Below are 20,288 nucleotides of genomic sequence, written 5' to 3' on the forward strand. Positions count from 1 at the left end.
AATTAGTCATAAAATCTTAATAAATTAACTTATTTGCTAGCTGGTTAAGCTTGCAAAGCTTAACTGCTACAAACCTGCTACAACTTGGCTACAACACTGCCAAATTCTTGGTGAAAGAAGAACTTGTGATTAAAAGCAAAGATGCTGCATATGGTGTGACTAAGAGAATCAATCCGTTTTACAGACTGAAATCCTCCAACAGTTCGCTGCTCAAAGGTAGTTTTTAAAGCCAATTAATCTACATAGCATGCTAATAATGCAAATTGAGGTATATTATGCAAAACATTTGCATCTTTCATCCCAATCATGGTTCTTTGCTTCTCATTTTATGCATTTACATTGCCAGACCAAAGGCTGTGTCTTTGAAATGTTGTCTCAAGGATAATTCAGTGTCTATTTAAAAAAATGACCTTCGCCTTGTACTATGTTTGGAAAAAATGGATTTCAAAATAGGTATGATTTAAATATTATAGCCCAGATTATAGAAAGATAAACTACATAGCATATATAGATAACATCTGTGCAAACTCCGTAAAGTGCAGTACTACTTTATAGCATTAGGGAAAAAGCCCACTGTCATTCAATTAAATTGTTACAATGTGTTATAAATTATAATTCCACCTCGTATTATTCAACACTTTGATCTGTTCTTGCTTACTCAAAACGGCAGTTTGTGTGTGCGTGTGTGTCTGTCTCCTGTCCAACTACAGAAGGCTCTCAAAGCCACACCCCCCCACCCCCAGGTCATGCACCTCTAGCAAGGAATGCTGCCCTCAGGTTCCCCAGCAGCACCAGGGCTTAAAAATCAACTCCAGACGCAGCAGCTGTCTATAGTCACCCTTCAGTAAATATTTACAGTCTCTAGTATGACTCTACATTGAATAAGGAGACAGGAGAGGTAGGGAGAGGACAATTAAGAAAACCCAATATTTAAAATTCAGCGTACTCCAAGAAAGCCCTGCACAGGAGGCTGTTAGGTGAATACAGAGAAAGATGAGGAGAACTGGTCATCTAACTCAAGTTTGGCTTTATAGTCGGAAATACTTTCAAAAGGGGAAAAGCGCGCACTGCTGTGTGGTGTGACAGGGTGTCGGCCAGATGGAACCAGACAAGGGCCCCTCTGTGGAGCCTCAAGGGCTTCAGAGCATCTGGCACGCTCCCCTAGTATGCAGCAGGTCAAAATATCCGAGGCACAACACCTTCAGGCTGCGGGAATCATCAAACCTGGGCCTCCAGCCACAAGAGCGGAAGGGGCAGACACCAAGTCAATGCTCCCAACGTATGTTTCAATGAGAAAATTCTCTTCCCATCACACATCCATATTTATCAATTTGTTTATCCAGAGTATTTATTAGAAAAACAATATTAACATTTCAACAAAGTTAACAAGAGGTGCCATGACTTATGAGCAGGTGGCCAGGATTCAAATGGGATGGCTGACCTTCGAGACACTGTTTTGAAAAATGACTTAATAAAATAACAAGAGGGGCACCTGGGTGGCTCAGTGGGTTAAGCTGCTTTCTTCGGCTCAGGTCATGATCTCGGGGTCCTGGGATCAAGTCCCGCATCGGGTTCTCTGCTCAGTAGGGAGCCTGCTTCACTCTCCCTCTCTCTGCCTGCCTCTCTGCCTCCTTGTGATCTCTGCCGGTCAAAAAAATTAATTAATTAAATCTTGAAAAATAAAATAAAATAAAATAACAAGTGCAGCCTATGAGCTAAACTCCTATTGTACCAACATTAAGAGAGCAAATGTAACCCACAAGCCTTGTTCTTTACCCTCTGGGCACCATAACTTTTCAAACTTCAGTGCACGGCATGTGAGATTAAGGAGAGAAACAGCATTTAACCCAGACAAAGTATTTTAACACAGAATGTCTACAGACTCTAATTCCAGTCAGCAAGAAAACTCACATATCCTTGGCTCTTCTTTCTTTGTAATAGTGTTTATTCTAATTTTTCTTTTCCTCAAGAAAATATACTGCAATTCAAGCCTCCCACATAATGACTAAGAAAGCATTTCTCTTGACTATTATGTTTTAGCTATTTTTTAAATCTCTAAATAACTTTGAGTTCTTTATCACAAAATCTTTTCATGAGGAAAAATAACATGTTCCCAGTTAAAATACCAAATAACAACTGCATTATCTTCCACCCCCGAGATACCTCTGTTACCATGACACAAACATTAAGTGAAAAATCACCCTGTATAGCTCACTAGCATGTGCTCGTGTGTACTGACTGCAGAACTGCCAGGCTGTGCAGCGCAAGTACAGAAGAACACATACTCTGGAGGAAGTCTGGGAGGGTTCAAACCTTTGCTCTGCCACTTAATGAGCTCTGTGACCTTTCTAAATGTCTCTGTTTCCTCCTCATGTGTAAAATGTAAAATGGGGGTAACCATGGTGCCTATTTCAAAGGGCTGACATAAAGAAAAAAACGAACATATAAAATAATAAATGAGTGTATAAAATAGTGCCTAGCACATCGTAGGTGCTGTGTAAGTATTAGCTATAATTATCATTATTAAAGATAAACAGAAGTTCAGACAGATGTTATGATTTGTGAAATGCCAAACAACGTATAATTACTTGGTAAGAGATAAGGATGATAAATCTAGTTCTTTCTTGCTTCAAAATAACCCAAGAGCAAATTAAGTAATTACAAGAAAGAGGAGAGGTATTTCATGAAAGCCTTAGTTGTAGGAATTTTGTCAGGACTAAGGACGCCTGATCCTGTCTTTCCAACCCTGAACCCCTTCCCTCTACTCCCAACCCAGGCGGACACCGTCATTCCTTCTCAGTGTGCAAGTCTAACTGCAGCACCTAATACTACTTCTCACGCTAAACTGAGCTCCTTAAGAGCTGGACCTCCCACAGAAGAGCAGCTCAGTGAATGCTGCGTGGCCACAGAGATGACAATTTACTTGTGCACTCTTACTACATTTAGGCGGCCATAAGTACATCTATGTTTATAGGAGGATATGCCCATGTTTAGATATAATTTTGAGTTCAGATATTCTATGAGCACAATCTGAAATATCAAAATGCAAATTAAGCAAGTCCTAAATATTTTTCATAATATAAAGATAGGTATACATTGTATGATATGTGTCTTCACAAACTACATAAGTATGTTTAGCTAATATTCCAGGAAGAGTAAAGAGATGGAAGTTATTAAGTTGGCTGAGAATATTACAACACATTTTATTATTATTATTTTAAAGATTTTATTTATTCACATGAGAGAAAAAGAGAAAGCGAAAGAGAAGCAGGCAAGCATAGCAGGAGCAGAAGCAGAGGGAGAGGCAAGGGCAGACTCTGTGCTGAGCAGGAAGCCCTCCGCAGGGCTGGATCCCAGGACCCAGAGATCATGACCTGAGCCCAAGGCAGATGCTTAATCATCTGATCCACCCAGGTGCCTCTTACAATATATTGTAAATAATATCTTGAAAAATCCCCAGTACACTGGAAAGGAAGTGAGAAGACATTGTTTCCTACCTAACTCTAGTTAGGAATAAGAGGCTTGCCTCTCCTGGTTTATGAGACAAGAACACCCTGGTGCATCAGAGACTCTTAGGAATAGCTATGGTTTTTTCATAGTTAATTTGCAAACTCCAAAACTACATGTTATTCAGATCATTTCTCTTGAGGTTATTTTTTTTAAAGATTTATTTATCTATTTGAGAGAGAGCATGCATGAGAGAGAGAGAACAGGGGGAGGGGGGAGGGGGAGAGAGAGCAGAGGGAGGGTGAGAGGGAGAGAGAGTTCCTATTCAAATTACTCTGTAGAACCCACCAGCCCCACTGAGTGTGGAGCCTGACTACGGGCTCTATCTCAGCCCCTGAGATCATGACCTGAGCCAAAATCAAGTCAGATGCTTAACCAACTGTGCCATCCAGGTGCCCCTCTGTAGATTATTTTTAATTCAGAAAGAAAGAGTCCTCACAGTCCTTACCTTTGGAGATCCAGCCCAGAAAAAAAGAGGCCATGAGCTAAAGATTCCCACCAAAGTACGGTTAGATGGGAAATCCCTAGGGCTCCTTTGACTTATCAACTTCAAGAGTCTCGGGCTACTCTCTCCTCAAGTGTCCTCCTGGCAAGTTCCTACTCAAACTCTACTTGCTCTGCAGAACCCCCCAGCCCCACTCCTACTCCTGAGTACATCCCCCTTCCCTCTTGCCCTTGCTGCTCTTACACATACCTTCATTTCAACAATTACTACATTTGCCTTCTTGCTAATCTGTCTTCTCAGCTCTTTGAGGGTGAAGATAGCATCTTCTTTATTGTCTGTATTCGCCATTCTTGGCACATATTACACACTAAAAATGTTTTTGTGTCAGGCTCATACTTGGGTCTGAAATGTTAAGAGTGCTGAAGTGATAAAAAAAATGAAATGAAAATGAAAAAAAAGTGAAAAAATATCACTTTATAAACATATAGGAGAAGACCTTGCAATTTATGGCACTGCCAAGCAGTCGATATACTGGACCCTGCTCTATGATTACAAAGAATAAGATATAACTTCTTTTAGTCGTCAGAAGTCTGAGAATTTTGAAAAAAAAAATTTTTTTTTACCTGACATCAATACAGAAATACTCTCTTACTGTCTATGTGACACATCAGCTTTGATAATGCCTTTGGGTGTCAAACTTTTACACCTAAGGATCCCTTTATCCACTTGGGATAACTGTGGCAGTTCCTTAAAAAACTAGCATGCTACTACCATACAATTCAGCTACTGCGCTCCTGGATATTTACTCCAGAGAAGTGAAAGTCTCACATATATCTACAGCTTTATTTGCAATGGCCCCAAACTAGAAATTACCCAACCTTTAGTGGGTGAGTGGGTAAACAAACCAAGGAACATCTGTACTGTAGAATAATACTCAAGCAATAAAAAAGAATGAATTATTGCTGCACACAACCTGGACGAATCTCCAGAGAATTATGCTCAGTAAAAAAAGCCAATCCTAAAAGGCTCCTTACTACACTATGCCATTTAGAGAACGTTTCTGAAGTGACAATGGGATTGTTTAAATATTCATTTGTTAATAAAACAATAAACCCATTACACACCAGGATTTTTATGAAAAAGTTTTTTATGGGAAAAAAAATAACATTTCTTTTTCCAAAATAAGGAATATAGTGAGAAGAGAGGGCACTGTGTTATACCTTTACAAACCTGAGCCTCAAATCTGTACATTTTCAATCTGTGGTGAGGTCACATGTATCCTCTGGAAACTCCACTAGGCACTCAGGATAGAATGACAGTGAGAAAGGCAGATAACGTCTTAGCATTAGTGGAAAAACAGTGTTGACCTTGCGGACCCACCAGAAGAGAATAAGGGACCCTGGGTCATACTTTGAGAATAGCTGGTACAGAGCACTAAAGGTATCTGATATGCTTTGTTCACAAGAAGTACCAGTTAATAACTAACACTACTGTTAAAAAAGACAGACTGAAAACGGTCAAATGCTGAGATGAGCCCGCACTGGAGGAGTCTGTCTTTCCTGGAATAAAGCTCTCTCCACAGAGTTTTTTTCCTTCTGGAAGATGCATGCTTGGGTATTTAGCTGTATAGAAATATTTAGCATGCTAGATGACGGTCTTAAATGAATTTTTTTTTTTAAGATTTTATTTATTTGACAGAGAGAGAGAGAGCACACAAGCACAAAAGCAAGGGGAGCAGGAGCGGGAGAAGCACGTAGCCCGATGCGGGGCTAGATCCTACAACTGTGGGATCATGACCTGAGCTGAAGGCAGATGCTTAAACTACTGAGACACCCAGGTGCCCCAAATAAATTCTATTCTTAATCAAAACGTACTTCCTATTGCATGTCAGTAAGAAAACTACAAAAGAACAGTTTTCAACAATTCCACACATACAATTCTCATTTTTTTACATAAAACTGTAATTCAGCACACTTAAATATTTGTCTATCCCTTCTTATGATGTTGAAAAGCCATTCTGAAATTCTTAAGATGCTACTTGTAGTAACATGTACCTTATTTAATAATCTAGAAAATTAGTAAGCTAAGCAAAAAATGCTAGAAGCAATGAAACTTAGGCTCTAAGCTCTATGCCAGCTGGGTAACTAGGTCACTATGCAATTAATTCTTTCATTCACCAAATGTTTATCCTACGTGATATACGAGCACGTAGTATATCATATATATTCTGATGCCTTGGTTTCCTGTGTATAAACTATCAGCTTTGTCTAGATACTAACTGATCTCTCGCTCGCTCGCTCTCTCTCTCTCTCACACACACACACACACACATACATAGAGTTAAATATAGCTCTAAAAACTCTTATGATTCTGTCTTTTCATATCTAATAAAATGCTCAGTGATATGTCATATTTACCTGTCAGTCCCAAAATTTGTTATTGTTTTCGATAACTTCAGGATCTTAAATTTCTACAAAGTGGAGGTTAAACTGTGGTGAGCAGAGAAATAACCAATCTGAAATGTCCTTCTACCACTACGTCTTCCAATTTGAACCACTATGCTTTGATGAAAAATTATTTTAAATGCAAAGAGATAAAGGCCAAAACCAAACTGAATTATCTCCCCAAATCTTATAGGTTCAGATAGTGATACTAAAGCTGTATTTTTAAAAATCATACTATATTATGTTACCTTAGAGTAATTTAAAAATAGAATTGATATAAAACTGTTTTGAAAAAGAAACATACCATATGGAATGTTAAACATGTCTAGACAGTAAAGTATCCAGACAAACCTCTGCCAATAATTAAAGACCTCTGTGGAAAGAACTTTATTCCAGGAAAGACAGGTTCCGGCAGCACATGGGCTCTTCCCAGCAGCACTCCTTACCAGCCAGCTAAGCTGGGGCAATTTCTATCATCTTAGAGAGTGTCACAAATTCCAAAGTATTGCATATACCTAGAAGATGCAGGGTGAGTGGCGGGAGGGAACTACAGTTTTCATTGGTTCGGTTTTATTGCGGATGTTTACCAGCTGGCTATTATTTAAATGCTTCTCTCTATTACACTCAAAGGCAAGGGCTCTCATCTTAATAAATTAAATTATGTTTTCTTCTAAAGGATGAAAACATTCTTTAACTTCTTGCACAGGACATACAGAAAACATTTGTTTCCAAGTGACTGATAAGTTCTTAATTTTAAGGTCTTTTCAAAAATCTCTAATTTCAATGATTACAACTCCTAAGTCTCAATTACCCATGGGAGTGAAAAGCATCAAAAGAGCCCCTGGAGTTAGAGTTCGTGGAGTTTGAGACCTGGGTTCAAAATCAGGCCCTGCCCCTATTTCACTAACAATGCGATATCGTGATATGCACAGCGCTTAAATGTCTATAAATCTCAAGTTTCCTTGTGTGTAAAGTAACAATGGTTTCTTGCTTATATATAGGATTACTGTGAAGCTAAAAACATTACATGGCTGGAAAGAAAAAATAAAGTAAGACAGGGAAAGCAGTACGCGAAGGGAAGATTTTTAAGTAAGTAAGGTGATCAGGAAAAGGCTCACTATCAAGGGACACGTCACTTAAAACCAAAAAGTGACTAGAAAGCCACACAGGTACCTGGTATAAAAATGTCTGTTCCAGACAAGTGCAATAATAAGTATAAAGGCCCGGAGGAGGGAATGTGCCTGGTGTGTTCACTGAACAGTGAAGAGGCCAGGGTGGAAGAAATGAACAAAGCAGAGAGAAGAAAACAGGTCAGAGCGGTAATTGGGGCTACTTAAATCTTGCAGGGCTTACAGAACTCTGGCTTTTACTCTGAGTAAGTACCTTAGCAGGATCACTGTGGGCTGTTGTGCTGAGAACACGGTGAAGGGGCCAAACCTACAAGCTACAAGCACTTAGGAACCTACTGAAATAGTCTAAGTGAGAGAGGCGGTTGAAAGAACCAGGTGGACATGTCTGAGCTCTAGAGAGAAGACTCAGTTCTGGATGTATTTTGAAGACAGACCAATATGATCTGCTGATGACCAAAATGTGTGCATGGGCTGATGGTGGGGGGAAAAAGTCCTGGATGATCCCAAGGTTTTTGGTTTAAACTGGAAAAACAGAATTGACATAACTGAGATGCAAAAGTGTATCAGAGAGGAGGTTACATGGCTCGGCTCAAGCTTGGACATCTTAAGATTGAAATGACCATCAGATCTCCAAGTAGAGACCCTGAGCAGGCAGCTAACTATACAAGCCCAGCTCAAGGGAGAGGACTGAGCAGGTCATATAAATTTAGGAAGCATCAGTGTGTAGAAAGGAAAAGCGTATAGACTGGAAAAGATCACCAAAGGAGAGTGGCTGAGTAAGCAGAAGAGAGGCCAGGGGACTGAGCCTTGAGAGAGTCCAACAATATAAAATCTGTGAGATAAGAAGGGACCAAGCTGAGGCGGAGTGGACACTGTGGTAGGAACGAAATTAGGAGGACAGTGAGCAGAAACCAAATAAAGTGCTTCAAGGAAGAGGGAAGAACTGACTGTGTTAAATCCTGCAGGCAAGTAAAATAAGATTAAGACTGAGAAATAAGCCTTGGATTTAGCAACATGAAATTCGCCAGTGACCTTGATACAGAGTTTTGGTGGAATGAGAGCAAACGCTTCCTGGAAGAGTTCAAGAGAGAATTGGAAGAGGGGAATTAGAGCACAGACAATTCTTTTGAGAAATCATGCCATAGGGGAAAGGGGGAAATCTTGAATTCCAGGAGGAATTGAGACTATCAGAGGTCGTAGCACTCCCCCCACCCCCTTTAACAAAATGACACTTTTCAACCACACATGTTCAAGTTTATTTTATTTATATACATTCTTAATTCCTTCTTCTTGCAACAGATCTCCCAGTCCCCGTCTGAAAGCGAATTCCCCATCCCCGTCTCCCCCGACTTGGGCTGTCTCATACCTTTTGACAGCCTATGTCATGTTTCTTATCTTTCTTCAACCTCTCTTTTCCCTCCACATAAAGCTCATGTCTTGACAGCTTTAAAAATGAAAACAGGGGTGCCTGGGTGGCTTCGTGGGTTAAAGCCTCTGCCTTCAGCTCAGGTTGTGATCCCTGGGTCCTGGGATGGAGTCCCGCAACAGGCTCTCTGCTCAGCCAGAAGCCTGCTTCCTCCTCTCTCCCTCTCTGCCTACTTGTGATCTCTCTCTCTGTGTGTCAAATAAATAAATAAAATCTTTAAAAAAATAATAAAAATAAAAATGAAAACAAAAGACGGGACTGCACGTATTACCCTTTCTCCCACCTTCGTTTCACCTCCAGTCTATCTGAAATGTAAGACCATCAGTGCAAACTTCAGTTCTTTACCCAAAGGGCTTCCATCTCCATCAGCCTGAGACTGGTTTTGTTGTGGCCAGAGTGTCTAACTGCCAAATCTCATGATCACTTCTCAGTTCCAGCTTCTTGCTTTACTTCCCTGCCATTCAGTATCTGCCCTCTGAAATGGTGAATAAAATTTTGATTCCTACCAGAAATGTGTAAGCATGCTAAGTTCTCCCAAACTGCTCTGAGGTTATTTTGATTCTTTTTAATATTTATAAATCTGACCATTTAAAATACAAGTGTAATATCTAATTTTTCCTTTAGTTGTACCTCTTTGACTAACTTTCTATGATTATTATACTTATTTCTCTGCTGAGCACCTCTATATCCCTGGTCCATTTCTATTTCTATTAAATTATAGTGTTTTTCTTGACAAGAGGTTAACGTATTAGTTATAAAAGCTCTTTTGGCTGATTAAAAAAAGCCTTTGGTTATAATTTGCTCTTTGGCTGATTAAAAAAAAAAGTCTTTGATTATAATTTTCCCCTAGGCATCCTATATGCCTGCATGTCCATTGACATAAAAAAGTTGTCCATTTTCATGTAATTAAATACATTCATTTGTTCCTTTAAAAATGCTTCCACTATTCTAGTCCTCCATAACAGGATGATAAAGATGTGCTGTATTTTCTTTATTTGTATAGTTTTAAATAAAATGATTATCACATTGTTCTGGTCAGTATGTAATATGAGTACAGATCTACCTTTATTTTTCTCCCAACAGTTATTAGATAACTGTCCCAGTTCCCATATATGTGACTCACACTTACGTTCAAAAACCATGTCATTATTTCCTTCTAAGGGATCCTATTATAGCACTTCCTAATGGTACTTCTAGACTCCCAGCACCCTATAACTAGAACCAGAGAAGCCTGTTTCTTTCCAACTCTCTGCCTCGTTTTCCACACCCAGTCACCAAGTTCCCACCGACACCCCCACCCCCGGAACACGCTGCTTGTGTGTCCTCCACCCTCCATCCATCCCACCACTGAGACCAAATTAGACTGCAGTTACGCGCTGCACCCGTTCTTTTAGCCACCACCCAAAAGGGTTTTCAGGCATGCTCCTCCTCTCCCAGCTACCTTACAACACTAGGATTCCCCCAAACAGTGATACTATTTTCTTCACATTCTTCTGCAGCCCCCAGTTGCTTCTACAAAAGGAAAGCCAAGTTCTCCAACCTGGCACTTAAACCTTCCAGATCTGGCTCCTCTAGTTTCATTTCCTGACACAATTTTACACATTCTACCCTTTGGCTATGCTAAAGTACTTACAACTTTCTGACCTCAGCATGCTAGTCCCTCTGCTTGGAATTTCCTCTCCTGCCTTGTTGATCTGCAGATCCCTCTCCATTTAATGGTCAGCTCAAGGGAACCCTCTGCTACAGAGCTGGTTCTCATCCACCCAAACAAAATCACTCACTCTGTCCCTTGTGCCACCATTTTATTATTATTTCATTATGCCTTCACTGCTGGAGTGAGCTCTCACTTGCTTAGATGTATCGCCCCTGCTGGGCATCCCTTAAAATCCAGGTAGCATGTCTTACATTATGCATAGGCCCAGCACCTTGTAGCGTGCCTGACACAGCACGTGGTTAATAACAATCTCAAGACTGAAAGAGAAAATGAACAAATGAGTCCTCTGCTTTCACTTGTCTCGCCAACTCTGGATTCTAGCACTGGAATTTTCCCATTGCCTCTGTTCTAAATCAGGCTCCTGTAACTTCTTGATTGCCTCTTGTTTCTCGTTTCACCTCCCCATGACAATAGATGATCTCATGACAAACGACTATGAGTCTATCATTTCCCCTTATAGGAAAAAAAATCTGTTAATAGAAGATAGGCCAGGTATCTTAACAGGATATACCTGATTCTTATTCCCACCTCTAAGGTTCCAAACCCCGGGTTCTAGCCAGATGCTTCTTCAACCGCCCCCCCCCCACTCCGAACATAGACCTCATACCACTCTGTTTCCAGGGATTGCGGGTTCGTCACTCTTCTTGGATAATATCTTCCTGAGTCTCTTCTTCCTTTTTCTCCCTTACTTCCTCCTCTTCTCACCTATGCTATTCCTCTGCACCCTGCATCACTCTCCCCTTACTCTTCCCACCAATTTCCTAGACTTCTTCCCTATTCCATACTTACCTCCTTAAATAGAAAATAAAGATTAATTATGCTATATATCCATGATTCTTCCACCTAAAGCATTACAACTGAGTCAATTTGTTAGTTTTTCTGCCACCTCCCTTAATGTTTGTCACCTGTTTCTCTCTCTCTCACTGACAAAGATCCCACAGAGAGAGAGAGAGAGAGAGAGAGAGAACTTGTAGTTTGCTGCTAATCCGCTCTAGGCTGGGCATTCACTTACGCAAACTTATTAGGAACTTGGAGCCAGGAGCCGGGCTTGGTGAGGCTTGGGGGAAAAAAAATCACAAGGTGTGTGGCTTCTGTGAAGCAAATTGGACACAAATGGTTATAGTGCTCGCCAGTCTTTTTCATGCCTGGTATTTCACCATTCACCATTCTTCCTAAAGAATGAATTCTACAGGTGCCTGGGTGGCTCAATCATTAAGCGGCTGCCTTCAGATCAGGTCATGACCCCAGGGTCCTAAGATGGAGCCCGTATCAGACTCCCTGCTCCCACTACCTCTCCCATTCCCCCTGCTTATAATCCCTCTCTCACTGTCTCTGTGAAATAATAAAATTAAAAAAAAAAAAATGAATGAATTCTAAATTAGAGTCCTCGATGGAGTTAAAAGAAGTACATTTGGTCAGGAAATCTAGCTGATCTCAATAGTGATCCAGCATAATTAAGTTACCAGAGCTGCGTTATAGCTTTGCCAATGTGAAACCTCAAGAATGGTTAGTTCCCCCTCACCCTCGTGTTCGCTCTCTCTAATAAATAAATAAAATCTTTAAAGAAAAAAAAGGAGAATGGTTGGTTCCAGTGAACTAAATCCCTTTATCCAAATGTGGAAGTGGCTTACTCATAAACCAAAATGTCATCTTAAGATATCATGTGAAATGTAACTGCCAAGCAGATCAGGTGTAAGGGAGCAGATTTTCACTTGCTTGGTGAGCCTCTCACTCTGGATTTTATATGTATGTACATATATCTTATCTGGAATACATATACATGTCTATCCCTTCGGCGGTCACCACAATGGCATCACAATGCATCTCCTCAGCTTACCTTCATTTTACACTTTACACATAAACAGGTTTTACTTAGAAATTTGACCTATGAGGGGTGCCTGTGTGGCAGAGCTGCTTAAGCGTTAGAATCTTGGTTTCAGCTCAGGTTGTGATCTCAGGGTCCTGAGACTAGGGAGCATTAGTGGGGCTCTGTGCTCATCAGGAAGTCTGCTTGGGACTCTCCCCCCCTCCCTCTGTCCTCCCCCCCCCACTCACTCCCTCTCTCACATAAATAAATCTTTAAAAAAAACATACTTACCTATGAGATTTAAACTAAAATCTGAGATTCTGAGATTTTAATCTGAGATTTAAAACAGATTTAAACTAAACTAAACTTACTTACCTATGAGATGTACAATTTTCAACTATAATCTAGGGAGAGGAATTATGAAATGAAAAAAAGAATCAAGTCATACTACAGAATAGGGTTACTTCTGGAACACTGTTTTGTAGAATACCTATTCTTAAATATGGGATGTTCAGATTCCTTTTTAATTTCTCAAAGACTGACAGTTCTTGAATGTGTTTTTAAATACTGTAATTTTCTGTCCTGTTAGAGCCTCTAACTTAAGATAAATATTATGAGAAGATTTTGAAAAGTGGCAATAATTACTTCTAGGTATTTCAATGATTTTATTATTAATATTAAAAGACAGACAATTTAAGAAACAAGAAATTTCACAATTCCTATTGGTTTCTATATCTTAGTCCTAAGCAATACATCCACAAAAATCTAATGGTTTTGTTGGGAAAAAAAAAAAAAAAAACCTTAAACTTAGAATTATATACATATAATTCTAAATTTTACATATATAATTCTAAATTTTAAAGTTTTTTTTTCAAAAAATGGAATATTTTCATTTCAAAAAATATATATACACACATGCATATAATATGCCACTATTTGACAGTCATTTTCTACTCCAACATTTTATATTGTTGTTTCTTTCTTTCCTCAAATTTTTTTATCAAGAGAGTGGACTTATAATTTTCTAGTTTAAAATATATATTGCTTAGCAGTCCAGTATAAAAACTTATCCTGTTTCTAGAAGCCATCTGATTGAATCTGAAATAATCTATGAACTACGCCATATACACATACATAAATCTTAACACTTTCAGAAAAGAAAACCATAATTAGGATAGATGTTCAGCATAGCTAATACAAAATAGAAAAGCAGAACAATAATTTTTCCACAATTATGGAGGCTTATTATCATTTCTCTTGATGTACTAAATATAAATCATAACACCTTAGAATGTTTCCTCACTTTTAAGAATGCCTATAGTGGGGCGCCAGGGTGGCTCAGTGGGTTAAAGCCTCTGCCTTTGGCTCAGGTCATGGTCTCAGGGTCCTGGGATCAAGCCCCACATCGGGCTCTCTCCTCAGCAGGGAACCTGCTTCCTCCTCTCTCTCTGCCTGCCTCTCTGACTACTTGTAATCTCTATCAAATAAAGAAAGAAAATCTTAAAAAAACAAAAACAAAAACAGAATGGCTATAGTGTCTGGACCAGTAGGAAACAGAGCTTAAGGAATGTAAAAAATATCCTTAATTCCTAGGTTTTTTTGCTTAAATACAGAAATTTTAAAATATTTCCTTTTTATTTAAATGAATTCACATAAACAATTAAGCAATTATAAGATAGTTATCAACTACCTTATATTTACAACATTTCTTGTGATTAAGTACATATGGTATAAACAACTCAGTAACATATGCTTATTAACCTTCTGAATGATGAACGTGTCTTTCTAACTTTATTTCTGCAACAGTTGGAGAAGTACAATAATACACATGAAAAGTGCTGTGTTGCAATGTACCTATTATGTACGTGGGGAAGTGAAACGTATGATACGTAAAATATTATTTAATCATAAAACAACTTATAGTCAGGCTTAGTAAAATTACTTTAAGGATATGTATACTATTTTTAATGTAGATGAAATACTATTAACTACTCAAATATTAGCAATATTAGCTGTAGCATGCTTAATAATTGAAAAGACTCATAGATGAGTCAGTCTTTATACTATATAATTTACAAATGCCCACACTTCTAATACCAAATTTCAGAGTTAAAGGAGGAATGAAAAAGATATTACTGAGTATATTAACTTCTGATAAAAAAGGAGTTAATATAAGTTAATTACTGATTTTAAAAATATTTTCCCCCAAACACTATTATCTTCTAACTACCATCTGCCCAGGCAATTGCCTTTCGTTTTTGGCAGGGGTTGGTGGTGGGGGAGACACTTATAAGTAGGTTTATCATTTAAAAGTATTCACTTAAAAATTTGTAAGCCATATATTATACTAACTTATATCAGTAAATTATAAATCATTGGCCAACTGGTAAAATAAAAAGTACTTACATTAGACTTAATATATGTGTTCTTTAACTTAAAACATAACATACAGAACATTAAAAGCAGTACTAACTGGGATGGGGATCACAGGTGACTACTTTCTTCTTACGTTTACCTGTGTTTTCTAAAACGGCCATTAGCAACTTGTATAATAAAAATCAAGTTTGGGGCGCCTGGGTGGCTCAGTGGGTTAAAGCCTCTGCCTTCGGCTCAGGTCATGATCCCAGGGTCGTGGGATCAAGCCCTGCATCAGGCTCTCTGCTGAGCAGGGAGCCGGCTTCCTCCTCTCTCTCTGCCTGCCTCTCTGCCTGCTTGTGGTCTCTGTCTGTCAAATAAATAAATAAAATCTTAAAAAAAAAAAAAACAAGTTAATTTGTTAATTTAAGAAGTAATACATACTCTCCAAATTAACAAAATAGTGTGGGAAATTGATAAATGAAGAAGGGGAAGAAAGAAAAGGGGACCTACATAGGGATGGGGCATGTGAGGACAGGTCTCTAGCTTCTTAGCAAGTTCCTATCATTCAATGGTAGGAGCAGGACACGGATAGACTATAAAGATCTTCAGGATCTCTTTGACATTATTATTTCTTTCTGTATGCTAAATATAAAAGTCTAGATTAAACTTTCTTAAAAGTGAAAATTTCAATAACGTATCCCAAGGCAGTATTAAAAAGGGGTAGTTAGATCATGAGGATTCCAGAGAAAGGGGATCAAATAAAAACAGCAACTTGTATTACAGGAAGCTCCCTATTTCTGTAAATGCACTCACTCAGAGACAGCCACCCCAGTGAAGCCAGGTATGTGAGATCTGAATAGGACCTATCCTTCCATGCCTCCCAGGATAAAGAACTGTGGAGGCCCAGAGTTCGGCCAAACACCTGGGGGAATTAATAAAGGGAAAGTTCACAAAATGGAACTGGGAGGCTAGAAGTAGGAGCCATCCCACTCAACAGTCAATTACAGGAAGAACAATCAATTACAGACTGCAACAGAAGAATCCTTAACAGGAAAGACTCATTAATTACAGGCCCCAACAGGAAAAGATGGACATTGTATCTCCTAGGAGGAATCAGCTGCCCCTGGCAACTCAACCAATGAGAAATTATCACCACCCTGAACTCTTGTTTTTCTCAAAGGCACTTTTGTTCAAAACAACCCCTCCCAACTTCCTCCTTCTTCTCCATAAAATAACATTCCTCCTCTTTGTGGGGCTTGCATGTCTTAAATCGAAATTTTCTGCTATTCCCAAGTAAACTCATTTTTGCTATTGAAGTAACTTTTATTTTTAAGGCTATCACTCATAAGAGTACAAAGAGAGTTTATTCCGTTGTATCTAATCTTTTGCACAAAAAGGTCTTACTAACCTGTAGAATTCTATCTGTGAGAAAGTCCCAAGGACCAAGGGGTCGTCCTATTTTGACCCTGTCCATCCCAATGAAGAGATTAATAATCTAACAGTCTTTGATAAACTCAAAACAAGTAAACCCAGTTATTCTCTGCCTATAATCCTATAATCTTACAGGATTAGAATCCTGTACTCTAACTTTTCAGCTTCTTTATATCTCAGGTATAACTGGAGCCCCCTACTACTACTATTCTTGGACCATTCTAGTTCATTTAGTGCCCATCCAAATCTGCTTACCACCAGAAATCCAATGACCCATAATTTGCTCCCTCCCCACAAATCCTCTTCAAATACAGGTTTCCCCCACTATCTGAGAGCAGAGCATTCCAATGAAATCTTTTGTAAGTTGAAATGGCATAAAGCAAAGAAGCAATCACTATTAATTTATATGGAAAGATTCCTGAGCATTCCCAGACCCAAAAAATCTCTTAAGCTTTTCTCATACCTTAGGACACAACTTGCCAAAAGATGCACAAAATAAATGGAGACAAAGCACAGATGCTCACAGACACAATTCAAAGCTTTGGTGGTTTGATGGCAAGATGCAGAGCTCAGCTCACCCTGAAGGGCTGTGGGGCTGCTGTGGCCCATCCGGATGTGCACAGCCTCTGCTCAACACACAACAAATGCTGGCTGCTATTTTTGCTTTTGGGTCTTTTTTTTTCTTCCTTTGTAAAAGCAAAAATCCTCTTTGGATTTCTTTCAATTAGTGAAAACAGATAGGTCCTTTGAAAAAGCAGAGAGGCAGAACACAAATTTTTGAAAAGCAGGGATACCTGTAATTTTGACTATAACTACTCTTAATAATAAAATACACACATATATAAAACTGAGAGATTCAGTTAAGCACGAGAGGCAGATTTTCAAATGTAGAGGTGTTAAAATGGTGGTTGCCTATTTTATTGAGTTAAATAATTCTACCAATATACAGAAAACAAGGAAATTAATGGCTTTTGAGAAATTTATTCATCCTTTCAAAATATTATGTCAGGATATTGCTTCTGAATGGATTTAGAATTTCATGGTCATAGATATTATACTGTAGGCTTTAATGTAATTTTAATTACATTAATTACATGCATCTTTAATGTATTAAATTATACCCCATAAATATTTACTGAGTGCCCAGTATGTGCTAGGCTGGGAACCAGGCAAATAAAATTGAGTATCTAATCCACAACTCTATTAACTGAATACATTTATATCACCATTTTCAACCTGTGTGTATATATATATTTTTACAACAACAGTTTTTAAAAGAACAAATTTGATCAAAACTGGAATAAAAGAAAAATTCTTTTGAATTTGTGGCTCTCAGCAGATAAAATGTTTTCAATGTACATTCTCCATTTTAATTTACTTCACTGGAATGTAAAAAGCAGATAGACATGTAGGGTAAATACTCATAAAAGGAAATCCTTTGGCTTAGAGAACAATCATAAAGCAGGCCAGAAATCCATTACACAAAAATAAATATTTTCAGGGCCCTGGGTGGTTCAGTGGGTTAAAGCCTCTGCCTTCAGCTCAGGTCATGATCCCAGAGTCCTGGGATGGAGCCCCACATCGCATTGGGCTCTCCACTCAGCAAGGGAGCCTGCTTCCTCCTCTCTCTCTCTGCCTGCCTCTCTGCCTACTTGTGATCTCTGTCTGTCAAATAAATAAATAAAATCTTATTTTATAATAGTTATTTTATTTATATTAAAAAATAAATAAAAGTATCAGAAATATTTCCAATCAAATATGACATATAATTATTTGTACTTATGAATTGTGAGGATGACTTTTAATCTACATGACTACTGAAGTATCCAGTTCACAGAATTTACAGATTCATTATTTAACTAGATGAACTTTATTTCTAAAAACAAATTCTCATAGAAAAGATGGGGAAAAGGAATGAGCCCACTGAAAGGATGTTAAAGTTAAAGATGAGGCCAGCCCTTAGATCAATGCTAGGTCATAAATTTTATTTTCTTCATCTTTTCTCTCCTCATCTATGTCCTTTCCTTTCTCATATTTCAGTATTACATTCTCTACCCTTACCTGCCTTTTCTTTCTTAAACAAAATCTAAGGAAATAAATCTCAATAAACTGGTTTATGTAAGATTTATGAAAATTAATATACTACCCTATTCTAAGGACATTTGTATATAACGGAAGACAAAATGAAATATTAAAGGAACAAATCTTTAATTAATTTAAGATACTGCCAAAGAAAGATATCTGAGTGGACCAGACTTAACAAGGAGATTTTCCCATACTCCCAGTACTATAAGGCATGGAGAGATGCCTCTTTGTAGAGTTTAACCTGCTGGCATGAGAGTCTCTAACAGAGGAATTCAGACCTTCCTCCCCTAACAAAATATGCATTTTTCCCCCTCAAAAATGATCAGGCATCCATCAGCCTTCCTGTTTTTTCCATTATCAATAGTACAGCTCTCTATCACTAGATAGATTATAGCTAGAGGAAAATGATGTGAATAGGTCTGCATGCGGGGGGATAGGATTACCTATGGCAGCAGATTTGGTACAGGTTAGGAGGTATGGCAATAATGCAGGAAGGCAAAACAGAAAGTTCCTGCAATGGTAAAGATAAATGGTAATGAGAACTTGAACGAATGTAATGAGTAGGAACAACCAAATGAGGGGTGGATTTGAGCAACACTGCAGGATGTTCAAATAATAAAGAGAGAAACAAGAGGGCGAGGGGTCAGCATATCAAAACCAGCACAGATATATGGAAGAAAAGAGAGCTACACATGAATTTTCCTCACATTTCCCAACAAAATACAACTACATACCTTATAATTCAAGATTAGCTTCTCAATCATAAATATAAGAATTTCCTGATATTTTCTAAAGCCCAAATTTAGTAACCCATTTATTATTGTACTCTGTGATTTATCCTCTGTGGAGAAATAAAATATCTTGCAAGATTTACAAAAAAATGTCCATCATCTGGAAGAGCTGTAGTCTCAGACTCTAACCTTCTGCTTTGCAGCACAAAGGCACTGGGCTAAACAACCAGCAAAGCTTCTTCCAGCTCAATCCTTCCAGCACAGCACGGGACAGGGAGGGTGGGTAGTTTGGAGGAAGGAAGTCTCGTCACTGTTTAAAAGTAAAACACAGCTATGGTCAATACCTATGGCCCACCCTGTCTGAAATACTGATGCCCAGTAAGCTAAGGAAAAACACAGTGTAGCCAGAAAAAGATTTGAGATGCAGGCAACTAAAATAAGAACAAGCGAAAACAACAAGACCATGAGGAGGGGACAAAATATTGGGAATTTTGTTGTTAGACAACAGCCACATGACTGATGCCATGAAGAGACAGTGTAAATTAAACGGGTTTTAACTCATGAGAGCAATTTTAACATAAAAAAGGAATGACTGAGGAGAGAGTTATAATAGCCGATATTTACTGAGGGCTTACTATATATCAGGCATGCTATTAACTGAGATGGGGAATTAACAGATTTAATCCCATGAGTTTGATATGGTTAGCAGCAGCAACCTCATTTTTCAGATGAGGAAGCTGAAAGTAAGAAACATTAGGTAACTTGCCCAAGATGCCAAAGCTAGTAACTGATTGAACATGATTCAGTCAGTTACTAGTTGCCTGATTCAAATCAGGCAATCTTATTCCAAACCCATAATTTTTTAAGTACATATACTTAAAGTAAATATGCAGAGGTTCTACAAGCCAAAATATGCACAAACTCATATATGTTCATATAAATAAATGGATGATAGACCCGGAGGGAAATTATTTATTTTCTGTTGTTAGTTAGCATCGTAGAGGCTAACTTCCAGAAGAAAACAGATATTGCTATTTGTATTTAAGGGCCAAAATACTAGGGAGGCCTTGTATTTTCAGTTTCAAGGGAATTTCCCACAAATTTGTATTTTCATTTTTATATTTACTACGATAAAATGGGGCCTTCAAAATCAACATTCATTTTTAACTCACAAAATCCAAATAACTTTTTGCTTCTGCATTCAGTATCA

At 38.4% G+C, this 20,288-nt stretch overlaps 1 protein-coding gene across 7 annotated transcripts in view; it reads right to left on the reverse strand.

Moving 5' to 3' along the window:
* LNX2 (ligand of numb-protein X 2) overlaps window positions 1–20,288 on the reverse strand; it is an 82,453-nt gene that overhangs the window by 35,817 nt on the left and 26,348 nt on the right. Inside the window, exons 2-3 of one of the 7 annotated variants that reach the window (XM_082700719.1) lie at window positions 4,202–4,354; window positions 1,493–1,641 (exon numbers count right to left, since the gene is read on the reverse strand). The exons of 3 other annotated variants lie outside the window; for them this stretch is intronic. The gene's annotated coding sequence lies outside the window, so the exon portion shown is untranslated. Of the gene's footprint in view, window positions 1–1,492; window positions 1,642–4,201; window positions 4,372–20,288 lie in introns of all 7 variants that reach the window. 3 more of the 7 variants (XM_082700717.1, XM_082700718.1, XM_082700720.1) reach the window with 3 other exon arrangements.

The sequence above is a fragment of the Mustela nivalis genome, assembly GCF_964662115.1.
Source record: "Mustela nivalis genome assembly, chromosome: 15".
NCBI classification, from domain to species: Eukaryota; Metazoa; Chordata; class Mammalia; order Carnivora; family Mustelidae; genus Mustela; species Mustela nivalis.